Source organism: Bactrocera neohumeralis, chromosome 3, assembly GCF_024586455.1.
Source record: "Bactrocera neohumeralis isolate Rockhampton chromosome 3, APGP_CSIRO_Bneo_wtdbg2-racon-allhic-juicebox.fasta_v2, whole genome shotgun sequence".
NCBI classification, from domain to species: domain Eukaryota; kingdom Metazoa; phylum Arthropoda; class Insecta; order Diptera; family Tephritidae; genus Bactrocera; species Bactrocera neohumeralis.
Genome location: NC_065920.1, coordinates 59798573 through 59821235, shown reverse-complemented (window position 1 = coordinate 59821235; position 22663 = coordinate 59798573). Strand labels below are relative to the sequence as shown.

Here is a 22663-nt window from a genome sequence, read left to right as displayed (position 1 = left end):
TTTTTTGTTGGTGTAGACAACGCTTACGCAGTTATAACTGTGTTAAATAACCATATAAAAATCCAACGAATGCGCCGGTTAGGCCACCTCGTTCGCATGGAAAATGATGCTCCAGCGAAAAATGTCTTTGATTCGAGACCAAAGAGTGAACGACATAAGCAAAAGCGCACGCGCATTTAATGGAGCGACCAAATACAAAGCGAGCTGCCTACATGTAGGATGTATAACTGGCGTGACATCACAAAGGACAGCGGCAACTGGCTAAGATTCGCGATTAAGTGTACGCGGTTGTAGTGCCAAAGACGCAGAGGAAGAAAAATAAGACTTAGAGTTATTTCTTATTAATTCTAATAAGTTTCTGCAGTTCAGTATAGAGCCTGAAGGGAATTCATGAATTTTGAACTAATTTCGAAACTTTAGTACTGTATTATTTTTCTTCTTTATTGGCGTCGGCACCGCTTATGCGGTTATAGCGGAGTTAGTAATACAATATTGTGTTCTAGAATATAGATTAAGTAATTTTTTAACTTATTATTATTCTAATGAAAGAGAAACAACATAAAAATCTTTCCCTGAACTAAGTTCAAAAATCTTCATATAAGATCGTAGCTCTACAAGGGAGATTAAGTTAATTAATATATACAATATGGTTAGCTCGAACAAAAACCTAGTAGATGATAATATTTAAACAAAATTTGTGGTACTTACATTCGAGGTAATTAATCCTTAAAAAATTATTTTTCAAAGCTACTTTGAATTTAGTACATATTTTGTTGCCTACCTTTAGGCGCCAATAAATAATACCTCTAAAATAACAAGCCGATATTTTATATTGTTGCGAATCGTGGCCTTTTTGATGTTGTTTGGGATCATAAAATTTAAAATAAAAACAAACCGAATTTTTTATTGAATTCCTATGAATTTTTATTATTGATTGATATCTCTTTGATTGTTTTATTATTTATTTTTTCATAGATTTTTTATTATTTTTATGAATTCGTTATTAAACTTCTATGGGTTCTAGTTATTTAATTGTATTGCCGCCATTTAAAATTATTAAATAAATAAGCAATGACATTTTTTTATATTTTTTCCAAGAATTTATCGACTCAACTGTATTTATGGCTGATATTTATTATTTATTTATCCACCAACAAAAAAGGCTTCATAATTACTGAGTGCCACCAAATTTGGGCACGCGTCGTGGCGATAAGCAAATCAGCAGTTTTTATAGCAAAATTTATACGTTGTGGCATATTTTCTATATCGCGTGCGCATTCTTTATTTATTGGAATTATTTAAAAAAAAATTTTAAGGTTTTTATTTGACTTTTTTGGTATTTGTGTATTTACTTTTATTTGTTTTTTTTGCATATTTTTGGATATTATACCATTTATTTGATTTTTTTTATTAATTTTTTTTTTTGTGTGTTTTTGTTTCTTTTTTTATTTAAATTTTTTTTTTGAAATTTTTTGTTTGTTTTTTTATTTTCTTATTTAAATTTTTTTACCAATTTTTTTATAACTGTATTAACGCATTCTTTTTCGCCTCTTTATGTCTACGCAAAAAGTGTCAACAACTCGTTGAGCGGCCATAAATTTCGTGTACATTTGGCAATGAAAGGTAATTAAAATTATGTACAACAATATACAAAAACTGAATAACAACAATAATAACACAGAATAACACAGAATAAGCAAATAAGCGATCCAACGTGCCTCAATTCGCGCCTTGCACGCTTATTTGTATTTCAGACAGTGGATTGTTGCCAACTAAGCGGCGCTGGAACGCATGCGCAAAGCAAAAGTGGGACTTACTATCAATAGGCTTGTGAAAAAAATATATGAAAGATTATAAAAAATATATAACAATGCGTAAAAGAAGGGTGCACGATTAATTACGTGTTGTTGGCGCAGGCAGCAGTTAGACAATAACACACTCACCAATGACGACTGACTGACTGAACAATCAAATGCCTGACCATATTATGTATTATTATGGCGCGCATACAGCAAACTACCTCACGTGCAAAATATAACTTAGCTGCCAAATTGTTTAACAGCCATAACGTGCCGTTGACTCATGTCGGCTCATGTCTATACCTTATATATATACAATTAATAATACATACTTCTGCAACCGCTTTGTCTTAAGCGCATTCGTCTCTGCCATTTTTCACTGCATTTTCCGTGTGCACTTTACATTACTTTGCCCATTTAAATGGCCGCTTAAATGCTTGCAATTAGTATGTAATTGAAACTTACAGTTAGCACAAATAGTCAACGACAATGAGTGTGCCACAAACGACTGCCACTGCCGCACACTGCACACACGTACAACATTTGTAACTTGCTGCCAAGCCAAGCAGCTGGTAAATCACCAACTCATTTACAATCACGCTGAGTGCATTTGGCGGGCTTGTCCAACTGGTTTTTGACGCGTACACGTAAAGTGAGTGCTAACTTGGCTGACGTAACGTAATGAGCGCACTAACGGACAAACTATCGTACGAACGAACGAGAGTATGAACTGGTCGGCCAACCAACTTGCTGCTGCTGCTGCTGCCTGTGGCGTTAGTACGTTCAGTTAGATTTTCATCAACTTTTGACACTTTGACACTGACATTAGCAATTTTTCGTGCCATTTTACACATTTTTCTTTCCCCATATTCATATAGCTATGTAAGTATGTGAGTTTTATTGCTTTGCCTACGAGTTTTTAAATGCTGTGTGACATTTGGTGACAGTTATGTTGAGGTGGGGTTCAAGTCATATTGTCTGTGTTGTGGTGAAATTATTGCTTTCATAAGGCGAGAAGTTGATATACAAGTGGTTGTAAAAAATAGATTAATAAAGTAAATAAATTAAAAAATTTAACAGTTGGGTAACGGTAAATATTCGCCAATAAAAGTGTGCAATGCGGAAGACTGTTATTTAATTTTTTAGTTATTTATTTTAAAGCAACAAAAATCTATAATATTTAGAGAAATTTAGTACAAAAATTGTAAAAAATTCAAAAATTATTTAAAAAAGAAATACATGTTTTTTTTTTTTTAATTCAGATGATTCATTTCAGAGGTATAGATGTTCACCGAAAATAGTCTTTTTCCTTTAGAAATAAACATTGGAAATCGACTATATTTTTCGTTTTTATCAAATACGATATTTTTGCAGTAGTATATCTTCAAGTACAGCTAAAAATCATATTGTGTCACACCATATAGTGTGGAATTTTAAGCTTCATTTAACTTAAAAAAAACATTAATTCGAGGAATTGAAAAATAGTTAGAGCTGGCAAAAATGAGAGAAAATAATGAAGAAATTTGTAGTGTAGCACAACAATGGTTTGCTCGCTTTCGTTCTGGAAATTTCGATGTGAAAGTTGCACTTCGCTCTGACATATGTTGAAAAAGTCAATGAAATTATGGAAAAGAGATCATCATCAAACGGTTTTTAAACCAATTATAAAAGGTTGGCTGCAAAAAGAAGCTCGATGTTTGAAATGTTTCACATTAATTGTCTGTGAAAAATTGACTGGACCGTATTGCTTATAAAAGTTGAAAAAATTTTTTCAATTAAACATTGATATTTATCTCATAACAGTCTTTACTGAGGTAGCCAAAGATCTTAAAAAATCTTGCCATAATTTAGTGAAAAAAGGTATTTCAAGAACATGCCAAAGAATAGGAGTTACTTCCGGTAGAAATCACAGTTTACTATATCAAGTAAAAAATACCAATAAGCAAAATTGGAAAAGTTTTTTCGAAAGGATTTTAAAGAATTCAGTGTTTAGCTACAAAAAATCTAACATAATTATATAGAACATATTTTCCGTCAGTATAACAACAACAACACAACGACCAATATATTCGACAAATTTTTTGCTTTATGGACTTAGCAAAAAAAATTTTTCTTACATAAAGATTCAATATATGTATGTATGTACATAGTTGTTGGTTAACTTTTTTGTACTTAATAATTTTGATTTTTAACGCTTGTATCTTTTAATAAATTTTGATAAATAAAAAATAAATATTTTTACTTTTTGCAAAAGGAGGCAACTCCATTTAAAATCTTTTTAGTATTTTTTTTTGGAAATATTTGTCAAGCAAAATATTTTCCTCTTTTTTGTGTTGTATAATTTAAATATTTGATAAATAAATAATAAATATTTTTGCTTTTTAAAAGGGTGGCAACTCCGGTGAAAATATTTTTTTTCTCGGTAACTTATTATTTTATTGGATATGAAAGAAATAATTTATTTAAATTTAAATTTCTGTTTAAAAGGCATATTTTTTTCTAATATTTTGAACAATAATTCCTTTCATAATATTTTTTCTTGTTTTGTTTTTTTTAATACTGTTTAAAACATTTTTGGTTCTTAATACTTTGCACGTGCGCTCCGTTCAAAATATTTTTTTGATTTTTTATTTCGAACGCTGTTATGATATTTGTGCTGTAAAATTAATTTTTTGAAAGGGTGGCAACATTATTTAGAATATTTTTTATATTCATTTTTGAATAAAAAATTTCTTTATTACAGTAAATATTTTTTAAGAAGTGTTGCAACTCTGTTAAACGCTAACCTTGTTTGAAGACTGTCTGGGAATCCGATAATGCTATGACGAAAATTTCAGCAAAATATAAGCGACAATTTCGGCTTTTCCATGAGAAATGAATTTTTTTAAAGGGTGGCAATATTATTTATAATATTTTTTTATCTTAATAGATATATGGAACATATGCCACTATAACAATAACAACTCAAGGTCAAAAATATCCAAAATATAATTTGTGAGAGTAGATTTGAACTCACTCAATTTTTTTTCTGACATACGAGGTGTGTTCAAAAAGTATCGCGAATTTTGTGTTTTTTTCAGAAATTATTTATTTATTCATGAATATCTACTTTGTCCCCTTCAAAGTAATCCCCATGAGATATTATACACTTGTGCCAACGGTTTTTCCAATCTTCGAAGCACTTCAAAAATCATTTTTTTTTATATTCTTCAGCTCCTCCTTCGACGTCGTCCTTTCATGGGCCTCTTCAGTTTAGGGAACAAGAAAAAGTCACAGGGGGCCAGAACTGGGACATACGGTGGCTGCGGCATCATTAGTGTGTTGTTTTTGGCCAAAAAGTCGCGCACAAGCAACGATGTGGCTTGCAAAAGCCAATTTTTGTTCTTCCACAAATCCGGGCGTTTCTGGCGGAATGCTTTATCGCAAATTGAAAATTATTGCCAATCGATAAAAATTTTTTTCCTCAGAAAAATATCTTAACGGTGATTCGACGATTGGCCAATATCCATTTCTCCACTTCATTAATTTTTTCGTCTGTTTTGAAGTTGACGCTCTTCAACATCTAGAACATTTTGTTGACGTTTTTTCGGTTTCAAGGTAAATAAAAGGCATCCGCGCACTTTATTTCGTTTTTCACACAAAATTTGATACAGGTTCTTTGATCCATTTTTTTGAATAGGTAAAAATCGAAGACAATCCAAAAACACGTGCAAGCAAAGCAGCTGTCAACAATTAAATGAACATTCAAAATGGCCGAGCTTGTCGTCATAAGAGAGAGACATGAGTACCAACATAACGCCACAAAAAATTCGAAATTTGAATATACGTAACCCGCGAAAATTCAAAATTCGCGATACTTTTTGAACACACCTCGTAGAGGTTTAATATAGTTGTATCTAGCTTTGTTGACCTTAATAAAATTGCTTTTGAAACTAGCCAATTTAATTCTTCATATCTTTTTCTTGCTGAAACAACTAGAAGTTTAGCCTTCTATATTCGTTATGCGTAACCCTTCGCTACCAAATAAGCACTGCAGTGGCCGTGCATAATTTCGAAGAAAAAGTTAAGAATAAGAATTAAATGTAAATGCAAATGCATGAGCTCATTTCTAGGTATTACCTTCTATACCCGAAATTTATTCTAAAAAAATATAATAAATATATTTGCTGCCAAATGTAGCAAATTACACCCCAAAATTCCAGTTAAGCCCAGACCTTTTATTAAATTGCATAAACATACATTTTGTTCCAGCAAATGGCAATGATAGCAAAAAAATGGCAATAATTTGCATTTGAACTCACAAAAATTTTTATTTGCATAACCGACAAATATGCAAATTACCGTATGATTCTTGTTTGTGTGCACAATAATTTCACGCCCCAAAATAACATCACGCGAAATTCCAAAGAACACTGTGACGACACACAATTTATACTATTTGTACGTGAACGCAAAGTTCAAACGAAATAAGCGAAAAAAAAAAAAAATTTTTTTTCTTGTATACAAACAAACATAGTAAGCCAGAATAATACAGAAGAGTGCAATAGTAAGCGATTCTTCTTCTTGAATAGTAAACGCAGCGGCGGCTTTATTTGCAAAATAATAGAAAATGTTGAAGCAGTCAAAAAAATCAAATAAAAAACCAAAAAAATTGGCGAAAAATGCAAATTGACCGTGAATATTTAAGCAGAAATATAAACAGCGTCGAGGAAAAAGATATGTGTTAACAACAGCTGTCGATGCGTAATAAGAATTCAGTGAGTACTCGCGCTGAATTCGCTGACACACATATTATATATGTATGCGAAATGTTTAAAACATTTATGTAAATTGAAATTTGGACGCGCTATTGGGTATATAAAGGCAATAGGAAGAGATAAATAAATGCACAGAAAAAGTTAAAATGTTTGAAATTGAAGAAAAATGTGAATAAATACACATATTTACTAGCAATTAAGCACAATAAATGAAATTTTTTACTACCACACTTAAACCCTTATAACTCATAACTCTAAATATCACTAAATACTGCATTGTTATAAGCAACAAAATATTTGTTGTTGTTGTTAATTATACAAATTTATGCTAGAATTAAAATAATAATGAAAAAATCTCCATATGTCATCAGCAAACTGCATACAAGCAGTATAAACACAGCCATATCTACTATGCACATGCTTAATTGCCAGCAAGTTTGTTGCTTAAGTCTTTCGATTTACACTAAAAGAGTCATAAACTTTAATGGTATCGTCGAAATCGAAGTAGTAGGTGGTTAAGATCAATGCCAAATGGTTGACATAAAATTCAGCAAGACACAGCGCCACATGAGGTGCGCTTTGATTTAAATTTTAATTTTATTATTGTCATTGTTGCTTTTATTTTATGTTTTTAGTGCAGAAGCAGAGCAAAAAATATTTAAACGCAATTTAAAATGCACCAATGCCGAATGGCACGAAATTTTGAAGGCCAATAATATTGAAATGCAGAAACAGCAATGAAGTAAAGAGCAGACGATAAGCACAACGAATGCGTGGAGGTAGAGCAAATTAATCAAATTGAGGTTTAATGTTTGTAGGGTTATTAATTTAATATTGTTTGACATATAAATTGAAATCAAACTGCTCATATTAAAATATAAAAAATATGGAAATATCAAAATTACAATTTAAAATTAATTAATGACATACATACATATGTATAATAATTAAATTATAGATGCATGTTTGAATGTACATTTTATGTATGTGCGTATTGAGGCTATAACTCTCAAATCGTCGCTTATATTTTGATGAAACTATTATAATAGCATTATCGAATTCCCAGACAGTTGTCAAGTAAAGTTAGTTTTTAACAGAGTTCCCACTCTTCTTAAATTTTTTTTACTAAAATATATTTCTAAAGACATTTTATTACAACTCTAATTAATAATATAATAATTTTAAATAATTTTTAAATATTTTAAACAGAGTTGCCACTCCTCATAAAAAATATTTACTATTAAATATTTCTAAATAAATTTAATTCAAATATTAAGAAAAAAAAAATTTTAAATAGTGTGGCCACACTTTCGAAAAATTTATTTCACATAGGAAAACCGAAATCGTCGCTTATATTTTAGTAAAATTTTAATCACAGCATTATTGAATACTCAGACAGTCTTTAAGCTAAGTTAATTTTTGACGGAGTTGCCACTTTTCTTAAAAAATTTTTGTTATAACATGTTTTTAAAAAAATTGTATTCAAATATTAAGATAAAAAAATAAAAATAAAATAATAATATACATTATAAAATAAATTAATATAAAATATTAAATAATATGTGTCTGTCCCTGTCCCTGTAATTTCACTTCACATGCATACATATATCATTACAGAATTTGAAACAAAAAAAATCAGAAAATATTTTAAACTAATAAAATAAAAAAAATATTTGAAACAGAGTTGCCAGCTTTCCGAAAAAAAAACGATAAACAAGCAAACATTTTGAACGGAATTCTTGTCCAAAATACTAAGAACCAAACATAATTTAAACAGAGTTACCACTTTTCGAAAATTTAAAATAAATTATTTCTTTCACACCAAATACCATAACAAATTACCGAAAAAAATTTATCAAAATATATGTATTTTGAGCGGAGTTGCCATCTTTTTAAAAAGTAAAACTATTTATTATTTATTTATTTATTTAATATTTATCGAAATATAAATATATATTAAAAATATAAATATAGAACCAAAAATATTTTTAACGGAGTTGCCACCTTTTCAAAAAGATTAAATAATTTTTTGTTTCACATCAAATACCATAACAAGTTGTCAAGCAAAATACACTCAAAAATATTTTTATAGGTGTTGCCAACCTTTTCAAAAAGTTGAAAATTTTGTTTTCTTACACATCAAATAACAAATAAAAGTTATAAGAAAAGGCTTTTATTGAAAGATATTAATAGCAATATTTGCAAAATGAATCTGTATCAAATTTCAAATCAATCCGAAAAAGAATATCAAATAACTTTTGGAGCAGTATATTTAAAAATTCTTTACCAGAATTACTGCATCTCTATTCATTGAACCCAAACATAGTAAAATATTTTTTTTACATTATTAAATACTAATATTCAATCGTTAAATATTTATGAAACTTTTGAATCCAATAATTATTACTCTCATATATGTAGTTTTATATGACGAGTATAAAAGTTATAATAATCTTATTTGTATTTTCAATATTTTTAATTCGAATTCTTGTTTCCACCTACCTTTTAACAAGTATTCCTTCCTGCAATCTGCGTGGTTGTTTTAACTGGTTCTCTGCTGTATTTGTTTTCACCCAGTGCCTTATTCAAGTACGCAGACACAAATGTAACAACAAATAATGGCGTCACTCGCACACAAAGTCACTTCACTGACGGATAATTTTTTGTATATAGAAGAGTTTAACTTTTTTCACTTAGTTAATATTTTATTTCTCAGATTCAGTGTTTTGATTTAAACTCAAATATACTTCGGCGATCTAAAGGACAGAAATGGAGGGGTTATGCAATCGTTTAAATGTAGTTAATTAAAATATAATATAAAATGTATACACATATTTGGTAATTAACTACATTTAATCCCTAATTATGATTGATCATTATTACTTTTCTTTAATTATGATTCACATATATTAAATTATTTATTACATATTACCACTATTTTAATGGATTTTATTATAGTGTATTTGCAATATCTAGTATACTAGTAGTTAAATCACTTCAATCGTTATTTAATGATTTTGGTACCATGCAATTTTGTCACATGCTTAATTATTTTTTTTAATGTTGAAAATTTTTAAAATTTGTTTCTATTTGTTTTGTAATATATTTTGAATATAGAATAACTAATTTATAATTTTTTTTACTTTATGGAATTTAATTAAAGAAATTCTAGGATAAGTAAAAAAAGTTTTGTACGAATTTAGAAAACAAAAAAATTTTGTAATTAATTCTATAATACAAAAATTAAAAATAAACATTAGTTTTATAATTAATTTAATTTTTACATTTAGTTTAAAATAAATTTTACAAAATAAAAATAATTAAATTTATAATTATTTTAATTTTAATTAATTTTTATATATAATTTAAAATAAATTTTTTAAACTAAAAATAAAAAATTTTATAATTTATTTTATAATTATTTTAATTTTAATTAATTTTTTTTTAATTTGTTATTTAATTTTTTTTTCTAACATAACATAGTCAATTTATTAATTTCTTATTAAATGAGATTTTCGATAGAAGTAATGGATGATAAGTTATTTAAATAGATATACTATATGTAAATTAAACTAATTGTTTTGTAAGTATAAAATAAACACAAGTTCAATTAATTAAAAATTATTTTAATTTCATAATTGTTTTGAAAATAATTAATTACTTAATTTCTCCACATAACTGAATAATTTAAACTTGTTGATGCTTAGATATAAAATAAAATCGCGTTGAATTAAAAAAAAACTTTTAATTTTAAATATGTTTAGTCAATTAAATAATTTTATTAAATTAAATTAAATTTTTTCTATCCAATTAATTAAAAGTTTTACATTATTCACTTAAATTATTAGAATTCCTATTTAATTATAGAAATAAATCAGTTTTTAATATTTAATGACTAATTAATTAATAATTTTAATAATTAATTTATTAAATTAAACTAACTTCTAACTAAGTATAAATAAAAAAATAGCAGAATTTTTTTAAATTAAAAAAATGTTGTATAGATTGAAAAATAGTAGAACTTTTTTTTTGTTAATTATTTTAATTTTAATTAAAAATTGTTAAATTTTTTTAGTTTATTATTTGAATTTTAATTTTAATTAAAAACTAGTACACGTTTTTGATTTATTAATAAATCTTATAATGTTAAGTAGTCAATTAAAATTAAAATTATTTTATGTAACCTTTTTTTTATTAATTATCACCATTTTCTCTAATCAAATTAAGATCAATTAATGTCGACTGCAACCCTTTTATGTGAAGTATATAGTGTATGAAACCAAAACGAATTGAACTTCATTTGCTTCTTATGCAATTAACTTAATTTGTGTTAATTAATTATTTAACCTGATTTTTGTAAAAAAATATTTATTTCTAATTATAATTATTTAAATTATTCATATTTATTTTTATCAAACTAAATTAAAAAAATAAGAACAAAATATGAATAAACATCAAAATAATTGGATTTAATTTAAAAAAATAATTAATTTAATAATAATTTAATTAAATTTAAAAATTAATTTAATTTTATAATTTTTTTTTATAGACTGAATATTTATTAGAATGTATTATTTCGTTTTTTTAATAAATAATTTGTAATTATTGTTTCCAAAGTATACAGTTAAATTGAGTCAAATTCAATTTTAATTGACTCGATTAATGTAATTAATTAGAAAAATGTTAATTTAACTGAATTTGGAATTAACTTATTTTTATAATTATTTTAAAAATTGGAAAATTAATTTATTTCAATCCATCATACAAAATAAATGAATTATTATAAAGAAATATTTCTTTCTAAATTATAATTTATTCTAAATTTGGGTTTGATTTATTATTATTATTATAGATTTTGTTCTAATTTAAAAAAAAATTAGATTTAATATAATTATTAACTTTTCAAGCTGTAAAGTTTCGTTAATTTTATATTATTATATATGTATATATTATAATTCCTTTTTTATATTTGCAAATCCAACATTTTTCCGTAAGCAAAATGAAATTAGCTGCATCACTGAAGTTGCCTACTTTTATTACCTCATCTGCGTCTTCGTCTATGAACTTAACATCTTTCATCTGCTGCCTGGTGAGAAATTACGCATTCTACTCTTATTTGTCAGCATTTTCCTGTGCATACACTTTTCTTCTCTACCTAAGCCGCTTATTTCGCTAAAAAACAAATACGCCGCCCATCTAACTTGACACAACTAACAGCTGTTTCTTTTGGCCAAATGCAAAAAACTCGTTTTGCCTGCTGCTGTGTTTGCAATGCTTTTTAACCGGAAATATACGCTGCTGACGTAGCCACAGAAAAAACAAATGCCTTGAAGTCGTTGTCGTGGTCGCCACTATTGCTGACTTCATAGCAATTTCATCGGCAGCAAAACACATTTGCTTTGCTGTTTCCCTCCCTATAAGGCAGCTTTGTAGCTTCTTGTACTTCCTAACTGAGTTGCTTCTAAATTTTTGCCCTTTCACTGGCGTTGGAATTGGTTGGAGTGCCCAAAAACTTTTTTTGAGTCTCTAATTTACCACATAAATATTATAGATTTTTCTTAAAAAAAATATTTTTAAGATTTTCGAAAGTCTTCTTAAATATACATTTTAACATTTCACTCAATTCTTGTTTGTTTACATTTTCACTAATTTTCGCCAAACATTTCTTTGTATTATGACACCGTTTTTTCGGTCTCACATTACAGCCTTTCGCTTTTATGCACTCTCTCAGCTGCATTGTCTGCTAAAAGGCCCGACAATTTACTTCAAAAGTGTCAGTGAAATGTGTGCAAAGTGTTACAATTAAGGCAAGATTGTCTGACGTTCGGCTTTTATGCGTTTTGTTTCGAATTTCTTTCACTTTCTTCACAATGAAATTGTGTGCTAGCGAAAAATAAGAAAACAAAAAATCAGCGACAGCTCAAAAATGCCATTGCGTTTGCTTTTGTAGTGCCTTTTCGTTTACTTTCTTGCTTATTATGTAGGTGTATTGTTGTAAATTTTTGTTGTAGTATCCATTTTCCTGTCTCGACACACTTCGGTTAACTCGACTGCAGTGCGGTGAATAGTCCATTTCATTTTTTTCAACCTTAGTTCTATTTTTAAGCACTCAAAGCAAAGAGTTAATTATTTTAAAAATAATTAAGAGAAGAGTTTCAGAAGAAACTGAAATTTTTGAAATTATGAAATTAGAATTGTGTGCGTAATTTCCTCCTTTTTTTGTTTTCTATATTTTTTATATAATTTTCATTTAAAATAGTTGAGTTTCCTTATACTTTTCCATGTCATGCCTAATAACATCTGTCCCAGTCCCAGTCTCATTGAGTTAACATTGTTAGTTGGTGCCTTGGATACCCAAATAAAATAAACAATAAAATACCAAATATAAAATTTCGAAAATGTAATTAAAATTGAAATAGAAAAATTTCTTGAAAGAAGTCAGTTCATACAATTGTGTTCTTTAGCTTTAGACATATCTCTAATAATATACCTTTATTTGTACGTCTTGTCTTGTGAGAATTACAAAGTGAACTGAATGAATTAAATATAAATGACAAGTTATCAAGGTCATATCATCATCATCACATCATGTCATCTTACTTACATTACAAAGTAAATTGAGTGAAATGATGAAATGTAAGTTAATTACAAGGTTTTTTGATGCTTTATATTTTTATTTCACATCTAATCGCTGAATTCAGTTCTCTTGTATTTTAGTTTTTTTCAAAGTGGAAAGTTCCATAGTTGGTAAGCCGGTTGAGAATTACAAAGTAAATTGAGTGAAACGATGAGATATAAGTTAATTAAAAGGTTTATGGTACTTGATATTATTATAATCTCTGAATTCAGTTCTCTCATACTTTATTTTTTTTTCAAAGCGCGGAGTTGCTCCGTGTTTCCTTTAAGGAAGTTTGGAATAATTTGTGCATTTTCTAACAGTCTGAATGCTTATATTTTACCTTGGGACTCATTAATGTTTGCCTGAAGGAAGCTTGTGATGAAAGTAAGTGTGCATCTCATTACTGTTTCCCTAAAGGAAGCTTGTGATCAAAGTAAAGAAGAAAAAGTTAAGTAAGCTTGTGATCAATAATATCAAAGTAAGCACGTTTTAACACAACTTTTCCAGCACAATGAAAGAAGTGCTTTTAGTTAGAAAGTTTTTTTATAAGGTGCCTGGTATAAAATAAATTATGTAGTATGGTTTTATGCCAAATATTAGGAGTGAAATTAAAAAAGTTCAGAATTCATGATTTGTAGCAAGCATTTGCTGATTCCTCTGTTTCTATAGAGCTAGATAAAAATGGCCCAGCATAGTTCTAATAGCTACCAGTAGTTCATTTTTATTGGGAAGCCCATAGGAAAGGCAAACGAATATATCACTGCATATTATCGGTGTATTGGTCCTATACTCTGTAGTGAATCAGTGTGGTTTTACTATTAATATTTTTCCAAAGAAATTTCATGGTAAATCGCACATCCATTTTCCACTAAAAAACTACGAGTTACAAGGAGCTAAATGAATTTTCATACGAGTACACCTGATTATACGACTATACCTAACTGAACATGAATTCGGTTTTAACTCCTACAAATTTTACATTATATTAAATCGGTTTAGGCTTTAGTAAAACTCAAAATATATATTTCAATACTAAATTAAGTTACACACATGACTGAGCAGGAATTGATGGACTTATTGTCATATTTATATTTCTAATACTTGATATTTGCTAATTTTTCTTTATTTTGGTTAAATCCGTTTCATCTGTAGTAGACTTCATAATTAAAGTGTTTTGTGTACGGTCGATATGAGATCGAAATTTAGTTTGAAATATTTGTATTCGTATTTGACCAAAAAAGTAGAATTAATTTATTAAAACTACACGGTTTGTTACTACTAGAAAGAAACGTCAGACACCCTATAAGACCTTAATTCAAAGCAACGATATAATCTTCGAACATACGGATGAATTAATAATACACAAGATATTTTTGGCCACCTAGTCCCTCAAGGAACACCTCCAGTCTTTATACAATTTCTGTATAATTCTATGTAGTAGTATTATTCGTTCTGGAACTTTATCTATTCGATTAGCAGCTAATAAGATCGCAGGGCATTTAGTCTTTTTTATTTTAGGTAACACAGATCGGTCCCCTGTAGGATACAGCTGTGATACAAAATTATCAATCCAAATCAAGCCGTTGTATGGTAAACTTGTTTAATTGGCAAGATATCTTCATGAAATTGGACACAGATTTTTTTACGAAAATTCTAAAATCTCCAAATTAATTGTTTACATTGGACTACTATAACACATAGCTGCTATGCAAACCGACCCATAAAAATCAAGTGCTTGTATGGAAAACTTTTTTATTTAGCAAAATATTGTGGCGATATTTCGCATAGATTATTTTCGAAACAATGCTGTATTATCCGAATATAGTATTTAGTTCGGACCATTATAGCAAATAGCTGCCTTACAAAGTGACCAGTCATAATCAAGTTCTTGTAGGGAAAAAAGTTATGTGACAAGATAAGTTTACTACATTTGACACGGATTATTTTTCAAGCCAATGCTATAATTTGAGAATTTATTGTTTAAATCGGACCACTATAGCATATAGCTGCCATACAAACCGACCCATCAAAATGAAATCTTTGTGTGAAGAACTTTTTATTTGACTAGATATATTCCCAAAATTTTGCACAAAATATTCTACAAGGTGCGTTCCAAAGTAAACAGGACTTAAAAAACAGAACTAATTTTTTTCGATAAAATCAATTTATTTTATTCAAAATAGTCTCCTTCTGTTTCAAAACAGCTTTTTGCACAGTCCAAAAGCATATCGAAACCACTCGTGCACTCTGTTGGGGGATAGGCAATCATGTGCCTTAAGTTAAAGGCACAATAGACCTAAGGTCGCTGAACAATCCCCGTCTATTTATCTTAAGATTTTTTTTTTTGGTTTTACTTTCATAGAGAATATCTGCACTTATAAATTGATTTGATACTTTTCTACACCAGAGTATCTACAGCTTCCATGATAGTCCTACTATATCCCCCATTTCACTATTTTCTTATGCTGTGTTTCAAACACCGCTGACATCATTTCCCTACTAATTTTCAATTACCTGCGTTCATTACAAAAAAAAAAAATAATAATAATAATAACAAAACAAAAAACTGAAACTAAATCATTTTCAAATCGCACAAGTAATTAAATTCACCGCCAACAGAAAAACTTGAGAACAGAAAAAAAAACAATTTTGCAAACACAAATCGCGTTCGCCGCCTTCACTTGAGCACAGCAGCTAATGTTCATTTCGCTTTGCGAATTTTGTTTCACGCTTTATTATTTTCGAGTTCACTGCTGTCACTTTTGTTGGACTTTTTTACAATTTCTAAACATATGCACACACAAACTCCAGCAACTTTACCACTTCAATTTGCAGAAATTGCAATAATTTCTAGCTATTTTTTCAGTTATTTTTTCGTGAAACACGTTTATTTATGCACTTTTCCTTAAAGTAAAATTACTTTGTCGCAAAATTATTTTCACGTACTTTGTCGTACCTATTGGCTTTATGTACATATATAATTCTTATATTCGAATAAGTCAAGTTGCTGCTGTTGTATTGTTATATAGTAGCGAAATAAAAAACTTGTTTCACCGTTTTCGTTGCACCTTCGCCAAGTTTTTCTACTTGATATTTGCTATTTGGATTTTTACTTGATTTTTCGTCGTTTAACTGCGATACCGAACCGTCGCTGTTGCCCGCCAACGCTGTACTAAAAGAGTTGCTTGACTGCGTCGCGCATTAAATAAATTTTCGCCGCTGACATCATCGCGCCGCGCTCACGAGGGGGGCTTGTATGGAGTCACCGCTTCGTCGTTGGTGTAGAGGCGTTCAGCCGCTCTTTCTTGGCAGCAGCAGCAGCAAAAGCGGCAGTAGCCGCAATTGGTACTCTCTGTTACCAATTTCAATTTGCTTTTGTGTTTGCTAATTTTTTTTTGTTCTCTGCTAAGCAACTTTTTTAGTACTCAGCCGGCTTTTTCTGCCCATTATTTGTACTAAATTAGCCGGCTTTTTTCGTAGTAAGAGAAATTCAAGCTTAGAAGAGAATAGCTGTACGCTCTTAAGTTTTACAATAGTTTAGAGATTTTGCTGAGCTTAGTAGAACGACCTATTCAAAAGTGGGTTGCATAGCCAAGTTGTATTACATGGTATAGGAACTAGTTAATTAAGATATCAAGGGCTTTGTATAACAGTATTAAGAATGATTGGAGTTTACATAAGACATAACTACACATTTTGTTACAGAACCTAAATAGCAACTTAAAACTAAAAGATATTGAATTCGTTGAACATCGTTGGTCAACATTTAGGCATGACCTCATTTGACTTCAGTGGCGAATCGAACAAGGAATGTGGGCATATAAGCTCTTAATCAAGTACAATTTTTAAAACTTTAGGGGAACAAATGAACACGAAATCTAAGCAAAGTGCCAATCCCATACACAGCTGGGTCCCATACTATGTTGCAGAGTTTCAATGAGACCTAATTACCTAGTGAGGAGGGGGATGGAGTCATGTGTAGAAGTTCACACAAGTGAGGAAAGTTTTCTGATTGCCATTTACTTGGAAAAGGCCCGAAACGATTCTTTTACATACGGCTAAAGCAACACACGACTTCCGGTCTTAGACCAAGTATCCTCTGAGTAGCCGTCCGTCAACATCCGTTTGAAGGCGAGCTAAAGCGAGAACGCAAAACATTCCCTTCAGGGTTGTGCGATGGGTTTGGGATCCACCACGTAAAAAGCAGCTGGAATATCCGGTCCTTAATTAAGAAAGTGCCGCCTCCAGCTGGTTGATGTCCTCTTAAGACCAAAGGATGACATCATCATCAAGGTCTAAGACCTTTGTGGAGCGCAAATTTGGTGTGAGATTCGTCGCAGGAGAGAGACTCCCGCGCCGAGTACCAGCATTCACTCCGGTGTATGAACGTTTAGCCACAATCCGCATCAAAGTGAAATTCTTCAACATATCGCTGATTTACGCCCACTCCCCAACGGAAGAGAAAGACGATGTGGACACATCTTCTATGAGCACTTGGACCGCAGCTTTGAGAGCTGGCCCCCGTCAAAAATGTAGTGTAGACACTGCTTACGCGGTAATAGCAGAGTTTACAACAGTGCGCCAGTCGTTTTTCCTCTCGCGGTTTGGCGCTAATTGGTGATTCCAAGTGTAGCCGAGTTCTTTTCCACCTGATCTTTCCAATGGAGTGGAGGTCTTTCTCTGCTTCCTCCCTGGCTGGGTACTTCGTCGAATACTCTCAGAGCTGAAATGTTTTCATCATTCGGACGATATGATCTAGCCGGCGTAGCCGCTGTCTTTTAGTTATCTGAACTATGTCAATGTCGTCGTATATATCATACAGCCCGTCATTCCAACAAATGCGATATTCGCCGTGGCCAACGCGCAAAGGACCATAAATCTTCCGCAGAACCTTTCTCTCGAAAACTCGTAACGCCAACTCATCAGTTCATCCATGTCTCTGCATTATATAAGAGGACGGAGATGATGAGTGACTTGTAGAATTTTGTCTTTTCGACGAGAAAGCAGCCACTGTCTTTTACAGTTGCTTAACTATGTCAGTTCGAATAAGTCATACAGCCCATCATTCCAACAAATGGCAAGTGCTACCCTGTGGCCAACGCGAAAGGGACCATAAATCTTCCCCAGATCTCTCGAAAACCGATCTAAAAACGAGTCGAATATTATGAGTAAAATTTTCAATAATAACGCTACAAAATTTTTTTTTTTAAATGAAACAAAAACGGTTAACGGATATCAGTGAAATTCTTTATTCCTGTAAAAGTACATTCGTACGTACTCCAAGAATCACCATTGCATCCCGAAAAAATTACGGATGATATGGACTTCAACAATATTTGGTTTCAACAGGACTTCATTGGGCCGTCGTGCAATTTGACGCCGTTAGACCGTGGGATGAAGTCTATGGTCTATGCCAACAAGCGTGCGACGATTGATGAACTGCATACGAATATCGAAGGTGAAATTACAGCAGTATCGCCCGATTTATGATTAAAAATCGTCGAAAATTGGGTTCAGCGTCTGGACTTTTTTGTACTGGTCATTGCCTCTTCCACTTTAATATTAAATGATTTCAAATAAGTTAAATCATTTTACACTTTTCGAATTGTTTTGATTTTCTTAAATTTCCAAAATATTTATGCCTTAAATTTTAAAGAACTGACATTTTAACTAAGAATCCTTCATTTTGATTATATTTATACTTTGGCAAACAAATTAGCTAATGAAATGGCTATAGTTTTGGCCACATAACGGTTGTTTGTAAGTCAATTTAAAAGCCGATATAGGGTTATATATACCAAAGTGATCAGGGGCTATGTCAAATCTATGGTCTATGCCAACAAGTCATGCGTCGATTGATGAACTTCATACGAATATCGATGAAACTTGGTAGCAGTATTCCTTGCCCCATAAGAAGGTTTAAGATGGGCAAAATCGGCCCACTGCCACGCCCGAAACCGAAAACCTATAAAGTGTCATAACTAAGCCATAAACAAAGATATTAAAGCGAAATTTGGCACAAAGGATCGCATTAGGAAGGGGCATATTTGGACGTAATGTTTTTTGGAAAAGTGGGCGTGGCCCCGCCCCTACTAAGTTTTTTGTACATATCTCGGAAACTACTATAGCTATGTCAACCAAACTCTATGAAGCCAATTTCTTCAGTTTCCATATACAGTTCAAAAATGGAAGAAATCGGATAATAACCACGCCCACCTTCCATACAAAGGTTATGTTGAAAATTAAATTTTACGGAAGAAATGGTAGAAGGAAGCTGCACCCAGGTTTTTTTTAAAATTGAAAATGGGAGTGGCGTCGCCCACTTATGGACCAAAAACCATATCTCATTTCTATATTTTCTTAACATCCTGATGTCATGTACGAAATATGGGTGAAATCGGTTCACAACCACGCTTTCTTTCAATATAACGCTATTTTGAATTCCATCTGATGCCTTCTCTGTATAACCTATACACTAGAAACCAATGATGATAGCGGAATAAAACTTTACACAAATACGGTATTTGAAAAATATGTAAATGACGTATAATGAAATCTCGATTATCACTTTATCATGCGAGAGTATAAAATGTTCGGTGACACCCGAACTTAGCCCTTCCTTATTGTTTGTAATAGCTATTATGACCATCTTTCACTATAAAAGTATTCGGAATGCTGTCTTTCGTTCATTCATTCATGCGCTTCGTTTTGCATTAACGTATACTCGTATATGTCGTGGGTGTCGTCTGGCGGAAAATATGACATATTTTATTGCATTTTTGAATGAATTAAATTATCAGTACTGTTTAAAAAACATTAAAAATAGTTATTTTACTTTGCCGGTATTGCTAAAATTACTTTTCATTGCTTTCAAAGTAAAGTCAAAAATCACATAGGTATCTTAAGCGTTCGTTGATTAAGCAACAGACAAATTTCACTTCGATATAACGGGAGATCCAAATGGAGGTACTTTTTCCATTAACTCTTTTTTCTGTCATTTTATTTTTGTTCATTATTGGTTAGGATTTCATCATGGAAAGAACTACGCCTTACAAATCTTTCAACTTTATTACGAAAATGCACGTTCTATAAGGAATGCGTTTCGCGCGCTACGCTCAACTTATGATCAACATAATCCGCCTACTGAGCGTACTTGCAACCCAGCATTCGTTATTGGATTTTATTCGACCGAATAGACCACGTCCAGCACGCAATGAGGAAAATATTTTATTGACGTATTGATCTGATCATCAGTTGATGTTGATGTCCAGGACGGACGTGATTTGTCGTCACCGGGTGCTCGACCCTCTTTGAATAATCAAAAACACTTGCTCGCGACAAACAATTATCACCGAAGATCTTTTCTGAACATTTCGGCAACAGAAATTTGATTACGCAAACAAAATTTAATAGAACTGCTTTATTGAAGAATTTCACTCATCGTTAAAGTCGCCGAATGCGCTTCTAAAAAAAAATTTCATAAAATCACTGCTACTTGAAAAAACGTCGATTTTTCATAATTTTGTTTACTAAGAAAATCTGCTGTAACTTTGAAATATTCTATATATAAATACTATATTTAAATATCTAAATTATCGAACGTTTTTTTTTATTTCTACATAGACTTGAAAATACCACCTCAACCGATATCCTCATTAAACACCTTTTCTTATGTATTAAAAGTGCTGCAAATATCACGTTTAAAAATTTTCCTGCTGGAAATTTTTTGAACCCAATAGAAGTAGCAAAATAAACAAAAACTTGCCAATATATTGCCACCTTTGTTAGGCAAATGTTATAACAAGTAGCAAAAAACAGCAACTAATTTATAATAGCACCCACAAAATATGTGCCTCGTGCCTAAATTACACCAACTGACGCCAACACTTGTTAGACGAAATACGAATTAATCAAAATAATGAAGCCGAAAAACTAACAACAGGCAATTGTAAATAAAAAACAGAAAAAAAAAGCAGAAATAAAACTTAAACCCACAATAAAAGAAACAAGGCACGTACAAGTCATGTAAAAAAATGTAAGTGTTAAGAACAAAAGTAGTAGTTCGGCCCAAAATATACATACATAAATATATTTACTTACATACCCATGTACATATTTACACATTACCAATCACATATGCAAACAAATAACCATCAAATAGTCCAGTTCCACACAACATTTGCGTATACGCATCTATAACAGCCGTGTTTATTTACTTTTTTGTTTGCATAATTATGCTTTACACTCTAGAGATATATGAAGGTATGTATATATGAAATTATGAAGTCAAGAGACGCGAGCAGCGGTATGTCAAAACTTGAAATGAAGAGCCACCAATAAATCAAAATTATGTATACAAAGGCAAATAGTTTGACAAAAGAGTAGCAATAATTTCAAAAATTAGTTAAAATAACAAATTAAATAAACAAAAGACATTGGATATTGATCTATACCGCTATACATACGAAAATTTACGTTCTGTAAAGAATGTGCGCGAAATCACTTCATTCAACTTATGGTCAACATAATCAGCCTACTTAGCGTACTTGAGACCCAGCATTATTATTGGATAAAATTCGACCAGCACGCAGTGAAGAAAATATAGACGCCGTAGCTCAGTGAACACGAAGACCGTAGAGAGTCGATGCGGCGCCGTTGGCAGCAACTCGAATTAACGTATGGAGCGACTTCACGCATTTTACGTTGAGATCTTAAATTGAAAGCGTACAAAATACAGCTTGTGCAAAAACTGAAGCCACTCGATCTCTCCAAGCGAAATCCTTTAGCTAAATAAGGTCTTGAAAAGTTCCAAGAAGATCAGACGTTTTCGAGCCAAATTTTGTTGAGGCCCATTTTTGGCTCAATGGGTATTAATAGAGATAATCTTCAAAAATAATTGTCAAAGAATGTTTTTTTTTCGAATGATTAAAAACATTCCTCATTATATTTGAAGTTGATGAGTTTTTTTTTTTGTTAATAGGGAACAACGAAATGGACCAGTGTTGTTTTTATTTAAATAAAAATTAGCATTATATACCGTATTTGTTTTAAAGCGCATTTAAAAATACAGATTACCGTTATTCAGATTCGTAACGTAGTAAGTTTTCTATTTTTTATTTAAACAACGAGCAAACTTATCAAATGAAATTTAATTGGTATCATTTTCTAAATAGTTTTCGATAGATTTAAGGGGGTGTTCTGGTTTAGAAATTCAAAAAATCGATTTTTTTTGCATATTTTTATAGTATGACCCTTCAAAAAATGACCCTAAAGGATTTTTCGAAATTCAAATTATTTTCCGAGTTACAGCTCATTTTGTGACTCCGACTCCGACTGCGTACGACTAGTTCTCAAACTTTAAACTCGTTTTTCTCATATCTACTTTTCTAGAAACGGTGTGCATGATATCTCGAGTTCTACTTAACACATTCACATGAAATGTAACACAAAGCTTTCTTATACATTATAGTATCGCACTACGAAGAGCT

The 22663-nt window shown here is 30.8% G+C and overlaps 1 protein-coding gene across 8 annotated transcripts in view; it reads right to left on the bottom strand.

The window, feature by feature from the left end:
• The window catches only part of LOC126751937 (pneumococcal serine-rich repeat protein), a 166962-nt gene extending 150632 nt beyond the window's left edge, over positions 1-16330 (bottom strand). For 7 of the 8 annotated variants that reach the window (XM_050462399.1, XM_050462395.1, XM_050462401.1 and 4 more), the window contains exons 1-2: positions 15996-16330; positions 9059-9312 (exon numbers count right to left, since the gene is read on the bottom strand). The gene's annotated coding sequence lies outside the window, so the exon portion shown is untranslated. The remainder of the gene's footprint in view (positions 1-9058; positions 9313-15995) is intronic. The other variant, XM_050462396.1, reaches the window with a different exon arrangement.
• Positions 16331-22663: the final 6333 nt, after the last annotated feature.